Genomic DNA, 23,680 nt, shown 5'->3' on the forward strand with positions numbered 1-23,680 from the left:
GTCTACTGTTGATACTTTCAATGGAGTTTTTTATTGAAGCTATGTCACTCTTCATTTCTTCTTGGGACTTACTTAAGTTGTTGATTTTTTCATCTGTTTCTTCTAGCTTCTTGCATAAGTAGTTGAGTTTTTCATCTGTTTCTTCTTGCTTCTTGAACATCTGGTGCATGTACTCTAGGAACCTTATTCTGAATTCTTTTTCTGTCATGTTGCATATCTCTGTCTCACTTAGCTGCTTTTCTGGTGAGTCCTCCTTTTCTTTCCTTTGGGGGTTTCTTTGCCTACCCATGTTTGATCTCGCTGACATATGTAGATGTTGAGATGTTCAGTGGCTGCTCCCTGGGTGGCAGGGGCTCCTTGGGTTGTGGTTGCTGCTCAGACGGTTGCGGTAGCAGCTGCTTTCCAGTTGGCAGCAGCTCCTCTGGTGGGTGTTGTTCACAGCTGTGTTGGCTCTTCTGGCTGGTGGGGGGAGGCTTCACGTACAGCTGCTGTTTCACAGACAGAGGGTGTGGTGATCAGGAGGCTGTGGTGATCAGGAGGCTGCGGTGATCAGGGGGCTGCTGTTGCTTGGATCTGCTTCGTTGATCAGCACTGCATGGTCTGGGAAACGCTCCTCTCTTATTTGCACTGCATGGTCTGATCAGTTCCTCAGGATGCCCCCTTTAGTCTCAGTTCTCCGCAATCACAAAATCCAAATCTCAAATCTCCTGGCACCAGCAAACCCGCGGAACTCCTTACCCTGGTCAGGGTCTGTGTCTGTCCCAAGAGACGCGGCTGTCTGCCATGCGGTCTCCCTCCGACCCTCTGGGCTCAGGTCTGGCAAACTTTCCTGCCCAGATCCCTGGTTTTTAACCTTTCCAGGGGAGGTCTGCCCTTCCCGGCTGCAAACCGTCTCACCAGCTGAGTAAATTTGCCAATTCGGGGTGGGTGTTATTAGTTTCAGCTGCTTACTCCGTTTGCTCCGGGACAAGACCTGGGACGCGTCTGCCTATATCGCCGCCATCTTGCTTCCCAATATCTATCCCATCAGGATAAAGAGCCTTTGAACTTTGTATGTGCTGGGTGATGTGATTGGCTCTGGAGGGAGTCGATTTACCATGAAGCTAATAAAGCTGAAAGTTGAGGGTCTCTCATTGAATGAGCTGCTTCAAATGCTGTATTTTTATATACCAAATTATTTTGTTCTTTTTCTCTAAAAAAAAAAGTCTAAAATTCCACAGGTTCTAGAGACACAAAACTTGAAACCAACCTACACCAAGGGATAAAGTGTGAATAAATGACAGATATTGGATGTAGGGATGGGAAAAAAATCTACAGTTTCTTTCCAAAGAAAAACCACTAAGACCTGGACAAGAACATTAAGTAATTCTGGACTACAAAAGCAGACACTAGAATGTTATATGAACAGAACCAATCAGATCTTAGAAATTGAGCTTAGGACCAAACCATGAGCTTAGGACCAAACCATGAGCTTAGGACAAACCAAGATCCCTGCTACAAAGATAGTACCTAGAAAGCTTCTCTCCATTCAAATACCACGATGACCATCAATCTTCCCTAATACTCACATGTAATCTCTGAGAAGGGGAGAAGCAGACATGGCAATGAAGCTGACATTTGAATTAACTAAATACAGGGTGGGCAAAAGTTAGTTTACAATTGTGTGTGTGGAATGAGACATGCACATTATGATCATTATAATAGCTTTATTAATGCAAAAGAATTTCACAATGGCATAGTAAGCCTACTTTTGCCCTCACCTGTATATACTCAATATAACTTTCATAGATCTACATGTTTATTGGGGGGTGTGGGGGAGAATTGCAGTAAACTAACAATAAAACTCACGTTAGATCATTCCAAACTAGCCCCCCCCCCAAAAAATAAATAATATAAACATAAAAACGACAAATAATCCTCCTTTTTGGAAAATGACTAGGGACACACATTATAAAGCTTTCTTCTTTCAACCAGAGCCTCACGTGATTTGGAAATCTATTAATGGATAAGGAAAAGTCCAACAACAATAAAAATTTTAAACCTTTTAAAATCACAGCTAACTGCCATGTTCTAAACAACTCAGCTGACCGTTATTGACTAGTGTGTCATATTAGTTCTCTATGGCTGCTGTAACAAATTGCCTTAAAAAACAACACAAATTTATTATCTTACAGTTGTGTCGGTTAGAAACCCACCTCGTTTTTAATAAGCTAAAATCAAGGTAATGGCAGGGCTGCATTCTTTCACAGAGGTTCTAGGGAAGAACACACCTCTTTGATTTTTCCATCTTCTAAAGGCAACCCATATCCTTTTGCTCATGGGTTCCTTTATCCATCTTCAAAGCCAGCTACACATGGTAGAGTCCTCACCTCACCTCACCCAGTCTTCTCGTCTACCTATTACTTCCACTTTTAAAGACCCCTGTGATTACTTTGAGCCCACCCAGATGTTCCAGGATATTTTCCACATTTTGATATCCTCATTTCCCCTTATGTTAGCAGAAATTATCACAGCTCCCACTCTCTTGTTTTTAATATACTTTTTCACTTGGTTCCAAAAAATGCCACATTCTTTAGCTTTTCCTCCTACCTCCTATCTGTTACCTCATTCTCCCTTGTACCACCACTCTCTCCATCTTCCTTTGCCATTATCTTCTGTTTTCCATCCCGTAAAATATGCTGTATCCTAGCACACCTACTTGTACCTCTCTGTCTCTTTCCACATTCACTCTAATAGTAATCTCATCCACTGTCATGTTTTTAAATGCCATTTATGTACGGAAAACTTCCAAATGTGTCTCTTCTCCCTGAATCTCACCTCTAAACTCGATTTTCCCACTAGGATGCTAACAAAAATCTCAAAATTTAGTATATCCAAATTGGAAAGTGTGAGCTCAAAATCAGCTCCAAAATCTCTTCCATCACTTTTTCTCCCTTTCAATTAATGATCACTCCTTCCAATTGCTCACGATAACTGGGACCATTACAGATTCATCTCATTTTCTCATAGTCTTCATTGTATCTTTGTGCTTGTCTTAATACATATACTTTTCAAATATAGAAAGCTTGTGACCATTTCTCACATTTTGTATTACTTCAAACCTTGCTGAAAGCATCATCATCTCATCTGAGCTTTTAAGTAGCTTCCAAACTGGTCCCTGTTCTTCCCCCTTGGCCTCTAATAGCTAATGTCATTCCATTCTTTGATCACTTGTATTTTAATGTAAACTGGATCGTATCACCTCTTTGTTTTAAAATTTCCAATGACCCCTGTTCTGTCAAGGTCTAGCCCTGCTTTCGATCCTTCCAACTATTCTTTCATCCATCTGCTTTAGCCACAGTGGCATCCTGACTATTGTGCAAACATGCACGATGCTATCTGTCAGAAATACTTCCTCCAGGTAAGCACATGCTTAACTCCCTTACCTGCATCAAGTTTAATCCAGTGTCATATTCTCAAATACTGAAATATAATAATCCTTCTACAAATAACTTGGAATTACTTAGGCTGTCTGTATTTATTTGTTTTATTTAGAGATAAGTATACATTTTTAAAAAATGAATAAATTTGTACTGTACATAATTTTTTTCTGTTTTAGTAACAGCCATTGTCTAGTTCATAAAGTATAGGGTTTTATCATATTATTAAATTATTTGGATGTCTAGATTAGGGAAATACAACTTTTCTAATTCTTTGTTAACTGTGGGCATATTTTATTTTCATGGCCACTGATACTAGTGCAATTGTTTGATTTATAAGAATTATATACATATATATGGTCATTCAAATGACCAAAATATATTTCTTATATATATTTGGTCTTCATCTACAGTTCCTGGCTCACAGCTTCTAAAACCCTTGGAATTTCCCAAGCAATAAGAGCAATGGAAGCATATTTGTTAATATATTTTTTCTCCTGTCCTCATATACTTAAAATGCTTTAGGGTCATAAGGCCAAATGGGACTTCGTTTTTCATAACAATTCTTTTCTAACACAATTGGGTTTGTGTAAATAAAATCGACTTTTAGAAATCACCTAAGAATGAAGGCTGGTTGCCAGGGAACCAACATCAGTAGAGGGATGTAACTTTTAGTCCTACCTCCTTGTAGCAAAGTGAAGTGCTCAGCCTTCTGGCTCCATTTTGTTCCCTTGGTCTTCAGGTTAATAGCTTCTTGAATATGGACTTGCTAATCATTAGAGGAATTATACTTGCAGCTTGAGTTTTTTTTAATAAACAACAACAATAACAACAACAAAAATAGCCCCTTACCAGAAGGTGCCTCTCTTGAAAAGATAATCAAATTATGCACAAAGATAATTATTGTTTATCAAAGATTTGCATGAATCATGTGACCAGACTCACATTCACTAGAGTCAACAGACTAAAGAACTTTCACAATCTTCCTGGGACTCCTGCTGGTGCCCAGGTGTCTGCTGTCATCAAATATCTCTTGTCCCTCCCTTGTCCCTTTCCCTTGACATAAAAGAAGCCTAAATTTTGTACTTTCCTAAGATTGATTTGAAGCACCATTAGGTCTTTCATCTTCTCTGTTGGTGCCTTTTTGATCAATAATCCTTTCTTTACTCCAAACCCTGAGGCTTTGATTTTTTGGCCTTTTGAAGCATAAGATACATGGACATTGATCTGATAACATCTTGATTTTCAAGAAGGAGAGACAAGCTAGAGGTTGAACCAGTAATAATGGTCAATGATTTAATCAATCATGCCTATGTAATGAAACCTAAATAAAAACCCCAAAGGAAAGGATTTAGGGAGTTTTTGGGTTGGGAAACCGGAAGGCTTCACATGATATTCTGCAGGGCTCCAAGCTCCACAAAAAAAGCTCCTTTGTTTGGCACCTCCCTCTGTGTATCTCTTCGTCTGGCTGTTGATGTGTGTCCTTTCGTATTCTTCCTAATAAATTGGTGATGTAGTGAGTAAGCTAGTTTCCTGAGTTCTGTAAGCCATTGTAACAAATTAATCAAACCCAAGGAAAGAGTCATGGGAACCTCTGATTGACAGCCAGTAGGTCAGATGCATAGGTAACAACCTAGATTTGGGTTTGACATCCAAGAGGGGTCACTGGAACCTCCAATATGTAGCCTGTCAATCAGAAGCATAGATAACAACATGGGCTTGTGATTGGCATCTGAGTTGTAAGGGGGCGGGGGGGGGGTCTTGTGATACTGAGCCCTTTATCTGTGGAATCCGATGCCATCTTCTGGTATAATGGTACATAATGTCTGAACTGGGTTGAATTGAGTTGGATTCTTGGACAACTGGTTGGTGTCTGATAATCACTTGTTGGTGATGGGAAGTCTACACACACACACACACACACACACACACACACACACACACATTGGAACTGGGTCCAGGAGCCAAAAAACTAGTTTCACACAGATTAAATATCAAATTTAAAAAATACTATACTTTAGTCTCACAGTAAATATACTTAGCATTTTGAAAGGATACAGGAGAAGAAATATAGCACTTAGAGCTTCACCACTTTTTTTTTTGAAGCTCTGGAACACCCCAGTCACATCTTCCAAACCCATTACTATGTGGAGTATACTAACTTATTTAAATGACAATAGAACATAGTCATGTTCCAAGAGGCATCGATTTTTTTATGACTGTCTGATGGGTTTTAATAAAAGACTTAATGGAAATCAAGTCTTCTGCTTCTACCATTTCTTCAAGTAAGACCAATATGTCCTCATGGGATTTGATTTATTTTTACTGTAGAAAAAGGTTTGGGTAGTTGTAAAAACTTACATAACTGGACAAAGAGCCTGGCATTTGGCTATTAGCTAATAATGAAAACAATTTTTATTTACAAATAATCTCTTCAAATTATTCAATGAACTACAACAAATACTACCACTGAATTTCTAGTACTTTCCTCCTCCTAAATTTACAGCTTTATAGTTGCATTGCTACCATCTACCACAGCAATGCTTGACTTCTTAAGTTATAATATTTATTATATATCAATCTATTTTCATTCTTTTCAATATCCAGTTATCTGTGAAAATTTTAGCCCATCATCTCTAGGCCTCTCAACTTTAACCATGGCATGAGGCCTGGGTGGTGGTCAGAGAAGAAAAATTCCTACCTGTAAGTAAATTTACTTTTTTTTTAATCTGCTTAAATAAGTTAAATTGGTGTCCTAATTTACATCATTTTTTTTTATTTACCTTAATCATCAGTGGATTCAAATCTCATCTGCAGTTTAATTGGGAGTCCTTGTAATAGCACAGGTCCAGCTTCCCTGTATTAGGTGACTCGCTGCATATAAGCCACACTTCTTATAACCAAGGACACCTCACCCAGGAATGTAAACTAGAAGCTGTACCAGGACACTCAGTGAATATATTTCTTTAAAAAAAATAAATTTGACATGTAACATTGTGTAAGTTAAAGTATACAGCTTATTACTATGATACAGTTATATATTATAATATGATTGGCATTGTAGCAATATGTATCACATCACTTGACTGCAATACAATATTATTGTCTACATTTATTATACTGTCCATAATTTATTTCTGTTTTACTTAATATTACTTTAACTATTAAATATATATTTCATATCTTCTTTATTTTAATTTTTAACCTTATTTTTTGTTTTTAACTTTTATATTTTCCCACCAATTTTGGGTGTTATTCTTATTGATTTCTAATCACATATTTATTTTGCTTTGAGTCTCATTTATTTCCAATTTTATTTAATACATATTTTGCAATTTAGGTATGTTTTGTTATTTTATTACTATGTGATATATCTATGTGATATATCTATATCTATATCTATCTATCTATCTATCTATATATATATATATATATGAGAGAGAGAGAGTTGCATATAAGTATACATTTATTTAAAAAAAAAACCCACTAGAGTTCTAGTCAAGATGGCAGTGTAGATAAATGTGGTACTCTCTTCCCTCCACAATCATATTAAAATTACAATTAAACTGCAGAACAACTATCCTTCAGAACCACCTGAAATCTAGTTGAACAGAAGTCGTACAAATAAGAATATAAAGAAGAAGCTACATTGAGACTGGTAGGAGTGGCGGAGACACAGAACTGGCTGGTCCTTCAAACACATGTGGTGAATAAAAACCAGGAGGGATATCTTAACTACAGAGGTCCCCGCTGAAGAGCAAGGGGTCCCAGCCCCCCACAAGCTCCCCCAGCTCAGGGTTCCAATGCCAGGAAGAGAAGTCCCCATAACTTCTGGCTATAAAAATCAGCTGGGGTTGTGCTTGAATGAGATGGAGAGCTGCTGACATCTCAGGCATTCCTTTCAAAGGGCTGGTACATGAACTTACTTAGATTCACTTACTCTGAGCTCTAGTGATGGGACACCAGGCACATATAGGAAGGAACTGAGCTGGGAGTACAACTGTATTCTAGAAAGAAGTGCTGACAGAGGCCATTGTTCATTTTCTGGGCCTTCCCCCAAAACCCAGCAGCAGGTGCTATATCTGAGTTTCCATCGATCTGGCCAACACTGTTAGCCCCAATCTGGTGATTCCCTGACACTCCCTCACCCAACTTGTGTGCCCACCCAAGCCATTTCCAGTGACTTTTCCATGTAAATGCCTTTCTTGTCTCATGTTTTGGACTTTCCTAAAATCTCTCAAACAGGCAGCATCTGGCATCAACATGACACATACCTCTCACTAAGTGGTCCCTGGCCCGACCCTTGGTTTGCAGCTTGGCTTCTCCTGGGCACCTCAAGTCCAGTGCAAATAGCAATTATCTGCAGATTTCTTTGTAGCTTATGCCAGGTAATCCCAGGCAGGGCAAAGGGGGCAGCTGATCCTGGCCTGAACCTCATAAGAGGCCTTGGAGCCAGTATACCCAGTGGACAGCTTCAGAACACATCATAGCACCACCCAACCACCTCAAGGGGCATACCTAGGGAATACCAGAGCCTCATGAAGTAAGTCCTGCTCCATGGGTTTGGCCCTGAACAGCTGATTCTCCATGGTGGCCAAAGCCAGTCCTTGAAGCTGATGGACCTGGTGGCAAATCCCTCCTCTTGATGTGCCAACAGCAATCAAAGCTCAATTACAGCAGGAGTGAGTGTATACACACATGAGGGGTCACACCTGGAGTGCCCAGTTTGGGTGATTGGGGAGCCTGTGTCACTGGATTCTACAGAACACATAGTACATAAGGCCACTGTTACCAAGATCAGAAGATGTAGCAGGTCTACCAAATACATAGAAACAAACACAAGAAGACAGCTACTATGAGACGACAAAGAAACATGTTTTAAATGAAAGACACAACAAGACTTCAGAAAAAGAATACACTAAGGGAAATGAAGAATACATTATAAGGAATCAAGAGTGGAGTAGATGAAGCAGATAATTAATTCAGAGATTTGGAAGATAAGGTAGCAGAACACACCCAATCAGAATGACAAAAAGAAAGAAATTTAAGGTATTATAAGAAGCCTATGGGACAATTTCAAGTGTACCAACATTCACATCATGAGTGACCAGAAAGAGAAGAGAGAAAGAAAATAATTGAAAGACTATGTGAAAAAATAATGATGGAAAAGTTCCTTAACCTGGTAAAGGAAATAGACATACAAGTCCAGGAAGTGCAGAGTCTCAAACAAGATGAGCCCAAAGAGGCCACATCAAGACAGAACATAATTAAAATGCCAAAGGTTTTAACAATGATAATCTTAAAATCAGGAAGAGAAAAGCAGTTAGTTATCTGTGAAGAAGCTTTCATAAGACAGTCAGCTGATTTCTCTCAAGAAACTTTGCAAAACTCAGCACATAAACTTAAAAAGTGATATAAGGATACATAATTTATTAAAAACCATCATGTGCCAGAAAACATGATGATAAATCCACTCCTCAAATACATTTGAATTATTACATGAAGGTTCAACAGATACTTTCTTAATTTCTGTGCAATAGACTTACCCTAACCTACAGATTACTTGCACCTTCATTCACTAAACACACCAAATGTTCAAAATATTTCAGACACTGTGCTAGGTGCTAAGTTTAGGTGGTCTCAAAAAATATGAATTCAACTGTTAAGAGGCCTACTGCTAGAGTAAGCACATTGAAGGATAAATTGCCCCACCCTACTCCATTTCTGATCACCATTTCTGATTCTGACATCAAGTAATGATTCTGACACCAATTCTAATGAGAAAGGGGAGAAATATTTTCAACATCACCAAGCAATTATGCAATGCTACCTGGGTGTCTCACAATAACTCAGTTCTGCTATTATTTACCTGGAAATAGCTCCAGATCCCATAAGTTATGGATGCAGTCCTACAAGCCTGCCGCACTCTTCACTTCAGACTCCGATTGCAACTTCAGGTTATGACCTGTTTTTATGACCAGTGGCTGTAGATTGGAGGTCCTAACAAACTCCTCCTTGATTGAATTTGCTAAAGTATTATTTTACTTACTAGATTACCAGTTTGTTACACAGTACAAAGATATACCTGAGAAGCAGACAAATGGAAGACATGCATGGGACAGTATGGGAAAGATGTGGGGAAAGGGGCACAGAGCTTGCATGCCCTCTGTAAGCACACCAATCTGCAGCACCTCCTTATGCGCACCAAGCCTACTGAACCTTGTCCTTTGGGTTTTATGCATGCTTCATTCCATAGTGTCATGATTGATGAAATCATTGCCTTTTAGTGATTGATTCAATCTCCAGCCCCTCTCCCCTCCAGGGAGAATTGTGGGAATGGAGTAGGGGCTGGGAAGGGGGGAGCTGGGATTGGCATGGGGTAGTGTGGGGTGTGGTGGTGAGGGGTGGGACTGAAAATGCCAATCCTCTAGTTATGTGGTTGGCTCTCCTGGCAACCAGACCACCCTTGGTTACTTAGGGACAGTCCAAAAGTCACCTCATTAACATAACAAGAAACACTCTTTTTGCTCTCACCACTTACGAAATGCCAAGGGTTTCAGGACTGTTGTGTTAGAAAGGGGGAAAAGCTCAGATATACACTTCCTATTATAAATTACAACATCACAAAGGTGAGTAGAATTTTACCAAGATTGATGCAAATGAAAGGGGGGGGCGGGCAGGAGGAAGGGTATCAGGTAAAGGATACTGCAAGAGTCAAGTAAGGCACCAAGGAACCAAAATAATGCATATTTCTGTTGTTTATTAACTGACCTGAATGATGCTGAGGGCTACAAGGCATTGAGACTTCTCATCTAACATCTTAGCCTTAGGACAAATTTTCTTAATTTAGGGAATAGTGGTTGTATTGTTTATTTTTGTTACATTTGGTAGTAAAGAGAACTACCTATAAACTTCTGTGAAGGCATTCATAAATTTTCTTAATGAATTGAGTCATTTGAACTAAATTAAAGATACCCATTTGTGTTCAATAAAAGGCTGAATTGCCTAAGAGATGTATTTTCTTATTTGCTTTTCTCTAATTCCTCCCAATTTTCACTACTCCAATTCTTTGCAATAGCCAGGCCTTTCTTTATTACATTTCATATTTTTCCTGATTAACTGAAGGAGAGATTCACAGAATAATCTTGTGCACTAATAATTCTGAAATTAGATTGAAATAAATGAAAAATTAGTAATTTAGAAAAATACATTTGAAGAATTAAAATTATTCATCCCTGAACCATCAGGGAATTAGTCTATAACTACTAGAACAATTCTTACACTTTACTTATCTTTTGGCCTGTGTATTTTAGAATGAATTTGCATCAGCAAAACCTAAGGGTTTTACAGATGACTGATGCCCCTGAAAATGAGATTTCTTCCCTGTATTTTCTTTAATTAAAATGCTGCAAGTAAGGGAGCATTTTTATGTGCCAATCTTCATGTATTTTTAATGCTGGCATATCAGAGACCTCTGCTGCACAGATTCTGTCCTGTTTATACGAGGATTATTTAATACTTCAGGTTACCTCTTATTGAATAATGTTGCATAAATGATGGCCAAATGAATAAGAGGTCTTTAGTTATTGATACATCTTCTCCTGGTTTGTTTTTTGGTGCCTCATTTTTTTATATATAAAGTGTTAATATATATAAGTTGGTAATAATACACTTATATGCCAAGAAAATTCAAGTTGATGGGCTAGACTTGTAGACATAGAAAAGCTATTTTTGAAATGAGTCTTCATCTTGTTTTCATAGGAATCAGAACTTTGATAAGTAACATATCATCTTAGAGTGACAGAAAAAAACCTTTTTTCTCCACTAATTATTTGCTCTATTGTTTCAGATCACAGAAATGCTCATAAGCAGTTTAATAAAGGTTAGCTAGCAATTGATATGGGAAAGTTGGACTGGAACACGTGGAGTTCCTCTGGGCAGAATGGTTCCCAGGCTCTAGTCTGGTGGAGCTGAAGCATGAAACCACGGATGAAAGATGGTATAGTAAAAGGTAAAAAATTTATTGAGAAACTGTTGTAATGTCCCCACAAATGACACACAGGATACAAGATTATATCAATGAGTCATTTAATCAATAAAGCCGGCGACTGCGAGGGAGATGCGGCTCCAAATCTCGCAGTGCCCCCTTGGCAGAAACAACAGACTTATATAGGCAAATATCACAAAGGTATCGATTACATATCCAGGTTTGGAATGAGGACCCTGGTTTGCAAAAAGCAGTTTGTTACAGAAGCTTAGATTGAGCAAGTTAGTTATCTACAAAGATTAATTATAGTTTCAGGTCTTGGTACCACTGAGTCAACGGAAACATATTATCTGGAGCCACTGAGGCAATTTAAAGTAATTGTGCTGTCCTGGTCAGGTCTTGGGACCACTGAGTCAATGGAAACACATTATCTGGAGCCACTGAGGCAGTTTAAAGTAATTGAGCTGTCTTGGTCTCCAGGTGCGTAAGAATGTGTTTCAAAAGGTCAGTAAGACCACAATCAATGGGGTATTCAATCGAATGGTATAACTTATATAAGTTCAGAAAATCAAAATAAGTTTTCTATTATTTTAGCAAGAAAATAATTACAGAAGCCAGAACTTTGGGTTTAAAATATTAAATGGCAAATTTTACCCCAGATGGTTGCTATCATGCTTCAAAACAAGCACAGACTCCCACATGGGGAGGGGGCAAGAATACCACTGAGTCCCTTTTCCTTTGGTTTATAAAGGCTGCAGATCTTTGTGCCTTGATATCCCCTCTTATTGGTCACTATTCCCTTTGATTTGGTCTCTATAGCAACTCCTGAGCGCAAACCTCATGTGAAGTACACAGGTTCCCTCCTTCTTCTCCCTTATTGTTTTCTTATTCCCTTTGGTGTTCCACTTCCATCTCTGAATGAGGGCATTCCTTCCCTTTATTTTGTAAATGTGTACCTTCTGCAGTGACCAGCTCCCTTATTCTATGGAAATGTATCTTCTGCAGCTCTGTAGCCCTGTGCTTTTTCCACGGACTTCTTAATTCCTAAAATTTCCTAAACCTGCTTATTTTACCCCTAAAAACTCCTATTTTACTCCTAAAAACTCCTTTCACAATGACCCGGAGGGAACATTTTATCACCCTGTAATGATTACCTGTTTACAAAATCTATAAACATTGTAGACTGTACTCGCATTTAATCTTCTTAACATATTATTAATATATATATGTAACCTTTTTGGCTAAAATCTATACACATATCCTCTCTCCATCACAATTAAGTTATAACATAAATATAAATTATATATGTGATTATGTAGAGGGATTTAAAAAGACAAATATAATCATAAATAAAAAGTTATTAGATTGACTTTTTCCACAGATATCAATTTCAAAAGTGGTAACTTACCTAAATCTCCTGAAATGTGAAAATAAAATGAATATGTCTATAGCACTATATGCTGCAGTTTCTCTGTATTTTGTTTTTTATTTCTATGATTATAGAGACATTTCCAGATTCTATCCATGATTATTATTGTTTAAAAAATCAAGTACAATAGCACTGTTCTAAATGCTACAATATATTGTTTCTGGGATTCTATGAATAAACCTATTGTTAGGGACAGAAATAGAATATTGGAAATTAATTATAATTATAGGAAATATTAATCAAGCTCTGTTAACCGAGGTCGTTCTTTTCTGACTAGAAAGCACATTCTAACCTTGCTGAGAGTTGTGCACCCTAGAACATGGGGACTAACATCAGGATGCAGTCCCTCCTTCTTCTGGGAACTGCCTATCATTATGAAAAGATTTACAACCTCATGGGTGAAACAATCTAGTCCAGGAGGACTAGCCCCTATTACCTGTAATCTGTTCCCCGGGGTGCCCGGAGGCACTCACTCTCCTGCAATCCCCAATCCCCTACCCAACCCACATGACTTGTAACCTGTAATGATTATCCCATGCCTACTTTCCCATGCCTGCAATTCCTACTTCCCAACATAATCTTTGCTCTTCTGTCCAATAGAAGCTGTTGGCTTATGGTGGGGTGCAGAGCAGATTTTTGTGGGATGACTTGCTGCTCTCCCTACTGCCCTATTAGTTCATGGGCTGATGCTCAATCATTGAGCCACACTGGCCATGCCATTTTTTTTTCATGCTTTATTTAATATCGTGTGTGTAAAATCCCTTATTTTTAAACTCTCTGATTATTATTCAGTGACCCAGGTTTCAGATTTTTAAGCTCACTTAATATTTTATGTTTTCTTATTTAATTTATTTTTAGTTTATTTTACTTTTCAAACTGAATGTCATTATTTTGTTAATAGAAGTCCTTTGGAAGTTATTGATAATGATACTTAATAAGTAAAGCATGTAAGCTTAGATTAACTTGTGAATGAAACTTTGATAATATTCTATAATATTGACAGTGTTATTTTGAATACTGCTAATTTGTCTTTATTCTATAATTATAATCTTGATGTTTATTTTAGCAATAACATTATTTGGGAAATATTTTAAAATTGCTACATAGTTGAAATAATTTATTCATTTATTGTGAACTTGTGATTGCCTTGTAATAATAAACTATTATTTACATTGTCTATTTTTAAATGTATTGATCTATATTTCTAGATTTGTTAAATTTTCCTCTATATTTTTATTTAATGTTTTCTTTTCTAAATTTATGGCATTGAATGTAAAATGATGGTATTCAAATACTGCTTAAAATTTCTACTACTTTTTTTTCTTTATTGATTAAGGTATTACATATGCATCCTTATCCCCCCATCGCTCCCCCCCCCACTTGTGCCCTCACCCCCCTAGTATTTGTGTTCATTGGTTATACTTATATGTATGCATAGAAGTCCTTTGGTTGATCTCTCCCCCTTCCCCTCACCCTACCCTGCCTTCCCTCTGAGGTTTGACAGTCTGATGGATGCTTCTCTGTCTCTGGATCTGTTTTTGTTTATCAATTTATGTTGTTCACTATATTCCACAAATGAGTGAAATCATGTGCTATTTATCTTTCTCTGACTGACTTATTTAAATTAGCATAGTATTCTCCAGTTCCATCCATGCTGTTGCAAATGGTACGAGTTCCTTCCTTTTTACAGCAGTGTAGTATTCCAATGTGTAGATGTACCAGGGTTTTTAATCCACTCATCTACTGATGGGCACTTAGGCTGTTTCCAAATCTTAATTATTGTAAATTGTGCTTCTATGAACACAGGGGTGCATATATCCTTTCTGATTGGTGTTTCTAGTTTCTTGGGATATAAAAAAAATATATTACTTTAAAACAAAGCTTTCTTATTTTAGTAGAGTAACACTGATGGTCAATATTATTAATATATTTGTCTAAATCATTAAGCTTTTATAGCTTTGAGGAATACAATTTAAAAACTTAAAACATGTTATTAAAATGTATCATTTTGAAAATATAATTTTGATGAAAAATAATTCTAAACCATTTCTATCAAGCAATCTTCTTTCCTCTTTCATAATATTGAAGGCCTGGAACAAACAGGAAAACTGATATACACATAGCTTCATATTTGCTCTACATATTATCTTACTAGAGGCTCAATGCATGAAATTTGTGCAAGAATAGGCCTTCCCAGCCACGACGGCTACCTCGATCCCTTGCAGCCACAGTAGCTGCCTCAATCCCTCCCTCACAGCCATGGCGGCTGCCTTGATTCCAATGGCTGTAGCCCTGGTTTCATCTGGAAGGTTGTCCGGAAGGACATATGGACAGCTGTTTGGTCGATTTGCATATTACACTTTTATTACTATAGATTGCCAAAATTAACTCTTTCTAGGGTATATTTTTTATTAAAAATATATAATTTTAGGGAAAAGTTAACCTTTAATACATTTTTTAAATAAGTGAAAATGAACATAATATTATTATAGAATTCTACTTAAAATACCTGTCACACATTTTCTTAAATGGTATAAGTCTCTTAAATTTATGTGGTGACTTTAGTTTTCTACCTTTTCTTATTCCAACAGGTTATTTTAATACCTATAATATTCTTACAGCATTCTTACATTTAGTGTTTATTGTCCTATGAAACCATCCCAAATTCAAAGAATTATAAAAAGACAATGGAAAAAGGCTTGACTCTATGCTAGGAAGATTTAATAAATCATGGAATTTTTAGTATGTGGATAATGACTTGTGAAGCTGAGGACAAAAAGGGGCCACAAGCTAATCTGACTACCTCATGCAAGGCCTGCAGGGCAGCCATGCAAACTCAGAGACCTAACAATTTTGGATGGCCTGAAATTAAAACTCTTTAAATTAAAAATCAGTCTATGGTGGGAAGTCATGTCCAACACAGGTAACTTTCCTAAGAAAGATCAACTTTGATCTTAACTGAGCCTATTGTCTTTTTGCATCTACTACAACATGGTATGTCAGGGTAACCTACAATCTCCCTTTTCCAAAGCCCCCAGGGAACAACCAAGGTACAGGGCTGAGACTACTTTGTTAACTATCCTCTACCAATCTCTGTAAAAGAAACCTGTGTCTTATCATTTTACTTTTTATCCAATCCCAGAGGTTCTCTCTCTCCACATTTGCTTTCTCCCAACTCCCTAATCTATCACCAATGGGTTTCACGTAAGGCACTCATGTATTCTCCTTTGATTATAATTTATAAAAAAGGGTGAAAACTGCCATTCTCCAGAACATCATCTCAATTCCTTGAGATTCTGCTTCCTGGCAATTTTCCACAGTTTGGCTCAAATAAACTCACAAAAATTCTTTTCAGGTTTGAATGTTTCTTACATTACCAAACCTCACCTTGTAATTTAGAAATTATATTTTAGTTTTAATTCCACTGTATTCTGCTTTAATATTTTTACTCATGACCACTTCAAAGACACTAAATTCTACTTGCTTTCTTTTTTAAGGTCAATCAATTAGTATGTTTATTATTTATTTCCCCACAATTTCTGTGTCTTCTTCATATAGAAAAAAAAAAGATATAATATTTTAGAATTAATAATTTCTTACTGCATATATATTATTTTTTAAATGTTATATCATTCAATAGAGCATATATTTTAAATGCACAACAACATAATGCTATAATTATTTATTTTGAGTACTTGACAAAAATCATATAAAACAATATTCCTGTGTACTTATTTTTAAAATGTATGTACCAGTGTTACCGGTTAATAATGCGGATTTTTTTCAATAGATGGAGTTACACATATGTTGATATATATGCAATTTGATATGTATGCTATTTTGTTGTATTGACAACAAGCTTCAAAACTTCATATGTCAAATTTGCTGAAGGTGTTAATATCATAGATATTTTTATGCTTAAAAATGTCGAATTTTGTGCCAAAAAAAGAGCATTTGTGGGAATTTTTAATTCATTACTTTATTTTGAAGAAAAAGTTATCGTATACTTTGGGAAGCTTATGGTGAGCATGCTCCATCTCATGATACTTGTGAACGCTGGTTTAAATGCTTTAAAAGTGATGATTTTGATGTGAAAGACAAAGAACGTCCAGGTCAACCAAAAAAGTTTGAAGACAAACAATTACAAGCATTATTGGATGAAGATGTGTATTAAACTCAAAAACAACTTGCAGAAAGATTAAACGTTGCTCAGCAAACAATTTTCGATCTTTTACAAGCAATGGGAAAGATTTTAAAGGAAGGAAAATGGGTGCCGCATCAACTGAACGAAAGACAAATGGAAAAGGGAAAAGTCATCAGTAAAATATTGCTTCAGCCCTAACTGGTTTGGCTCAGTGGATAGAGCTTTGGCTGCGGACTGAAAGATCCCAGGTTCAATCCCGGTCAAGGGCATGTACCTTGGTTGTGGGCACATCCCCAGTAGGAGGTGTGCAGGAAGCAGCTGATTGATGTTTCTAACTCTCTATCCCTCTCCCTTCCTCTCTGTTAAAAATCAATAAAATATATTTAAAAAATAAAATTTAAAAAAATGTTGCTTCAACGGCACGAAAGAAAGTCTTTTTTGCATCGAATTTTGACTGGCGATGAAAAATGGATTTATTTTGAGAATCCCAAATGCACAAAATCATGGGTTGATTGCTTTGGAAAGAAGACAATGCTCTGCGTTTGGTGGGATCAGGAAGGTGTGGTGTATTATGAGCTTCTAAACCCAAATGAAACCATTAATACTGATCGCTACTGACAACAAATAATCAATTTGAACCATGCTTTGATTGTGAAATGACAAGAATGTGCCAGAAGACACGGCAAAGTAATTTTGCTTCGTGATGACTCACCATCACACACTTCAAAACCAGTTAAAGACACGTTAAAAGATCTTGCCTGTGAAGTATTAACCCACCTGCTGTATTCACCAGACCTTGCTCCTTCAGATGACCACTTGTTCTGATTGATGGCAGACACACTTTCTGAGCAGCTCTTCAAAACGTACAAAGAAGTGGAAAATTGGGTCTCTGAATGGTTTGCCTCAAAACAAGAAAAGTTCTATTGTGACGGTATGCACAAATGACCTAAAAGATGGGGCAAATGTGTAGCTAATGATGGACATTACTTTGAATAAAGCACTTTTGATGTTTCTCTTGAAATTATCGTGTTTTCTTTGACTACAAGATCTGCATTATTAACTGGTACACCTAGTATCCTTGCTTCTAAATGTTTTGTATATCTTCTCTTAAATTTCAAGATGAGATTAAAGAATCCTTCAGATCCATGATATTCCCTCAAAGAATGCAATTTTTGAATTACTTTAGCCTTGAGCATTTTATTCAATATTTTGGTTAAAGCCAGTATACCATATGACCAATCAGTTTTGGCTTTCAGCTTTCTTGATAGGGGATATAATTTTTCAACCACAACTTAAAAAGGAAAATAACTCCCTTGAAAATTCTTCTCAGAATTGCTACAACCCTCCTAAACTTTGTTGCTTACTATATCATGTAGTCACATATGTCTGGGGTTCCTAGTTCCAGCTTTGCCAGTCACCTCCATAGTAAAACAGGAAGAATCATGCCACCTTAAAACATTTGCTTTGTTTTGCAGTGCCAAGGTGATTGAGTTACCATAGGTTTTCTGTTCCTTTTCACTATTTGTATAGTTGAACCTACAACTTAATTACGTCAATTCACTCATTGAAGAATAAGTAAAAAGTAAAATCATGACTACATCCCTTGTTCAGTATTGCTGCATATGTAACCAGTTACCACAAATTTTGTGGCTTAAAGTAACGCACATAATTGTCATCTCACCATTTCTGAGTCAGGAGTGTTTGCATACTATGCATGGATCCTCTGATCAGTGTTGTACGTGGTTCCAATGAAGATATTGGCCAGGTGGAGTTTCATCTATAGACTAGCCTGGGGAAGAGTAAACTCTAAGTTCATTGGGAAAAGTAATTCCTTTGTTTGAATGACTGAGGGTTCTTGGCTAAAGGTCACCTGTCAGGTTCTAGGCCACTTAGAATTCTGTGACCCCACTCAGCTTCTTGCGGCCAGGACTTCCTCAGCATAGCTATTTCTTCATTAAACCAACAAGGATAATCTTTTACTGTAGTCTACTAAGACAAAGTCTTACATGTCATAGCATAATCAAAGTAATGACATCCCTATAGTCCCTTAGAAGTGTCAAATTCTGTTGGCCTGAAGCAATGTTTAAGGTATCAAGAAGTAAAATTTAATAATGGTGTTTAACACAACTATTGTTTATTTTAAATATAACTTTGGTTATTTCCTGTTATATTTTTACTATTTTCTAAATTATAACAATATATTAATACACACACACACACACACACACACACCTCTGCAAACTCCCCCCAACAAAAACAAAACAAAACAAAAAAACCAAACTTATACTAGTAGAAGGGTCCAGTCAGTTTGAGGGAAATTTCCCTTTAAATATTTCTTTTAAAACTCTCATATGCTTTAGCTACCAGCACAGTTACTGAAGAAGTTGTGTAAAACATTCATCCTTAATGGGCTATAGATGGAACATTGATCTTAAAGTCTTGGAGGAAAAAAGATAATGGGGTTCACTTATTTAATTTATTCTAAAGTTGACATCAGAATACAACATTTACAGTTCTTAATAAGTGTTGTGATTTCAAGTTTTAAAAGAAACATTTCTGTTTTAAATTTTAACCCACTGAACAACATATTCTTATTCTTTTCCTCTAATCTTAGATTCTGCTGCCTCTAATCCAAAATTACATTACATATATTAGTGGCCTGTTGTACGAAGATTTGCACAATAGGCCTTCCTTCCCTGGCTGCCGGCACCGGTTTTCCTCCCGGGACCCAGGCCTTTGGTCCAGCCCCAGCAGTGAGGCTTGGTTTCTCTGCTCCAGGTGCTCTTAGCCCCTCCTTCTTTTTTTCCACCTCCTTGAGTGGAGCCCAGGCCCCCAGCCCCTCCTTGAGCAGAGCCCCAGCCCCTCCTTGAGTGGATCCCAGGGCTGGTGGGAAGCTTGGCTTCCTCCGTCACTGGGAGCAACCCCAGCCTCCTGCTTGCTCTAGCTCTGTGGCTGCCGCCATCTTCAGTAGTCTTCAGTCTTCACTCCGCGCCTGCGTATGCAAATTAACCGCCATCTTTGTTGGGTTAATTTGCATAGTCACTCTGATTGGCTGGTGGGTGTAGCAGAGTGGTGGAGTGATGAAGAGATGGTTAATTTGCATGTTTCTCTTTTATTAGTGTAGATAACTTAGGTTATTAATACAGAGAAGAATTTGCAATGGATTATCAGATTTTCTTTAAAAAGTAAGTGACTTTTAAATTTAAAATAACCAAAATTCAATGAATTTGTAACATAAATATTTGAGAATTAATAAGATATATTTGATGAAACTCTAATTAGAAACAATAATAATATTTACCATTTTTGTTTATAAAGCTAAATGCATGTAATAAAGTTGGCAAGAAATTTCAGGCACTAGCATAATCAAATAGTTTTGATAAATCAAATATGTCTCTGATATTATTAAGCCATTTCAAAAGAAAACACCACTTGTGAACTAATATAAGTAGTGATAATTACAGCAGCTAGAAATAAAGTTCATCTTTCTTGTTTGTCCATTAGAAATATTGCCCCCAAAGAAATAAATATGATTTTTAGTCATTTACCATTTGAAAGACATGTAACAAAGTAAATTTAGAAATATAAAAAGATTTTGTATATTTCTATATCAAAATAATTTAAAGTTATATAACTGTCCATATATGTGAAGACTATCATTGACTAAGTTCTTTAGAATCCACTAGGTCCTTAAATAACTCATATGTAGTGGGAAACACAGAACATACAACATTGAAAGGAATTTTAGGAATAAAATAGGCAGATTTAGGGAGTCTTAGGAATAAAGAGGGTCCATGGGAAGGAAAGCATAGGTGAAGGTTTGGAGCCACCAGAAAGCACACAGTCACAGAAGATAGAAAGGTGCCACAGATTAACGGGAGAGGAAGACATACATTCACAGAGGATAAAGAAATGGCAACAGATGCTGGAAGAAGGGAAACATATGTTCAGAGGAGAGAGAGGAATGTTATGAGATAAGGGTGAGAGAAAGAGGGGGGGGCACCATGTGGGTTTTGGACTTTGAAGCTGATATTCTAAAAAAGAGTGATTAATTAGAAAAGCACAAGATCATAAAATGGGGAAGGGGTCCAATTAGAAGGAGGCATGAAAGAACAAAGAACTACAGCCTTTACTAACCCTATCAAAACCCACTACATGGGAGTCTGTATTTGCTTCCAATAAATTTCCACCCTTTTACTAACAAGTTCTTTAAGTCTGAGACTTTTATTCTTCTAACTTTGTGAACCCACAAGGGGAAGATCCACTCCATGTACCCCACGTTTCAATATGACCCTTGGGTAGCAGTGGAATAAATGAAACATTTAAAGGAACATTTGGGTTGTAGCAAATAATTAAGACTGGTTAGAAACCAAGCCATCATTATGATTTTGTAAAATAATAGACATTTTTTAAGCCTTAAAGTAGAATGTATTTTATAGAAAAATAATTGGGCCTGAAGGACATATATATATTGCCCTGTAATAAAAAATGACCAGAAAGGCCTTAAAATTCCTCCAAGCTTGACCAAATTTTGGACTGGCTTCTTCCTGATACAAAGTCCCTGATCTCCTTTTTCCTAGATCCTTTACAACAGAAAACTTGCAAGTTTTTTCTCTGTCATTATGAGATTAAACTTTTTAAAAATCTTCTTGCTAGTTTTGCATCCTAGGACGATCTTTCTCAAGGACCCTGAGGCCACCGTTTAGTTATGTGACCATCAAGAGAGATAGTAGTGCCCTGTGGCTTTCCATGGGAAGGTGGAAATTTAACTTCAGCGGGAACCATGCTCTTAGTTGTAAAACTACTTCCTTCTTCAGTGAGGTAGTTTCCAACCTATCATGCTGATAAGATAAAAATTATTCTTAAGTTAGGTAAAGACAATTAACAAATACAGATAGCCTATGAGCCCTCCACCCCAGCTCTTAAATATCTCTGCCATTAATTTCAGTGGAGCTGAGTTTCTACTCTTGGTCTATGTTCTACAGGTGTGATCAATTTCTGCTACGTATCTTGTGAGGTGTGATGTCATTTTCAACAGTAGGATTAACTAATAGAGCAGCGGTTCTCAACCTGTGGGTCGCGACCCCTTTGGAGGTTGAACAACCCTTTCTCAGGGTCGCCTAAGACCATCCTGCAAATCAGATATTTACATTACGATTCATAACAGTAGCAACATTACAGTTATGAAGTAGCAATGAAAACAATTTTATGGTTGGGTCACAACATGAGGAACTGTATTTAAAGGGCCAGAAGGTTGAGAACCACTGTTAGAGTGACAAACATTTTCCTTTATACATCAAGTAGAGGCCCAGTGCTGGAATTTGTGCACTAGTGGGGTCCCTCGGCCTCGCCTGCGGTATTGGGCCAAAACCGGCTCTCCAACATCCCCTGAGGGGTCCCAGATTTCGAGAGGGTGCAGGCCAGGTTGAGGGACCCCACCAGTGTATGATTGGAGCTGGGGAGGGATGTGGGAGGTTGGCCAGCCAGGGAGGGATCATGGGAGGGCTCCAGGGAATGTCCAGCCCATCTCACTCAGTCTCTGCCTGACCGCAGCAGCAAGCTCACCTACCAGTCAGAGTATCTGCCCCCTGGTGATCAGTGCATGTTATAGCGAGCAGTTAAGTGTCCTTAGCATATCATTAGCATATTATGCTTTGATTAGTTGAACAGATGGCCAGACGAACAGAAACTTAGCATATTAGGCTTTTACTATATGCTAAAGGCCCGTTTCAGGAGGATTCCTGCAAGTATAGGGCTTCCTGCGGCTGGAGCGAAGCAGAGAAGGGAGCGAGACCCGCTGAGGTGGGCTTCGCTCCTGCCCCGCCGCCCGGCTGGTTTCCCTCCCGCCTCCAGCCTCTGCTGCCTTGGCTCCGTTCCTGTCTCCACCACCTCTACTTTGCTCCCTTCTGCAGCGCTTTGTTTCCACGTTGTCTTCAGTCTTCGTTCCCAGCCGGTATATGCAAATTTACCGCCATCTTGGTTGGGTTAATTTGCATATAGTCACTCTGATTGGCTGGTGGGCGTAGAGAAGGTATGGTCAATTAACATCTTTGTCTTTTATTAGTGTAGATGATTTTAAATGAAAGATGTCCATAGCTTGAACTTTTGCTTATAAATTATGTCCTAGCAAAGCAGAAATTAAAGGTGTGAATAAAATGATAAAGCAGTGCCAATTTTTTTGGCTAAACCTTCTGTTAAAAGGAATAATAGGAAAGAGATGTGCAAAGGATGATGAAAGATATTTTTAGATAAGGACAATAACTATGATCACTAATGTTTTTCTAATTATGTATTTGCCTATTTAGCAAATAACTGTATACCTAAAAATAAAAATTTAAAATTCTTGCAGGCATTAATTTACTTTTCATTTAATATAGAGCCATACACAATAAGATACAATTAAGTAATAATTTAGAGCAGAAAAAAATGAATAATACAGGACACAACATTTTACAAATTCCAACCATATGAGGTTAGAATTTGGAAAAATATTTGTGAAAATGTAAAAATTACCTGGGTCTTGAACTATGAGAAGAAATTAGAAAAATAGAAGAAAAAAAAGGATAGTGTATTCAAGAAAGATACAAATTTCCTGTAATATTTTTTTTTTTCTGATATATCTCCTTTGGAAAAAAAAAAGAAAAGAAAAAAATAAACAAATGGGACTACATCAAGCTAAAAAGTTTTTGTGCAGCAAAGGT

Source organism: Myotis yumanensis, unplaced genomic scaffold (genome assembly GCF_028538775.1).
Source record: "Myotis yumanensis isolate MYYU_CA2020_CCGP unplaced genomic scaffold, mMyoYum1.0.hap1 SCAF_1, whole genome shotgun sequence".
NCBI lineage: Eukaryota > Metazoa > Chordata > Mammalia > Chiroptera > Vespertilionidae > Myotis > Myotis yumanensis.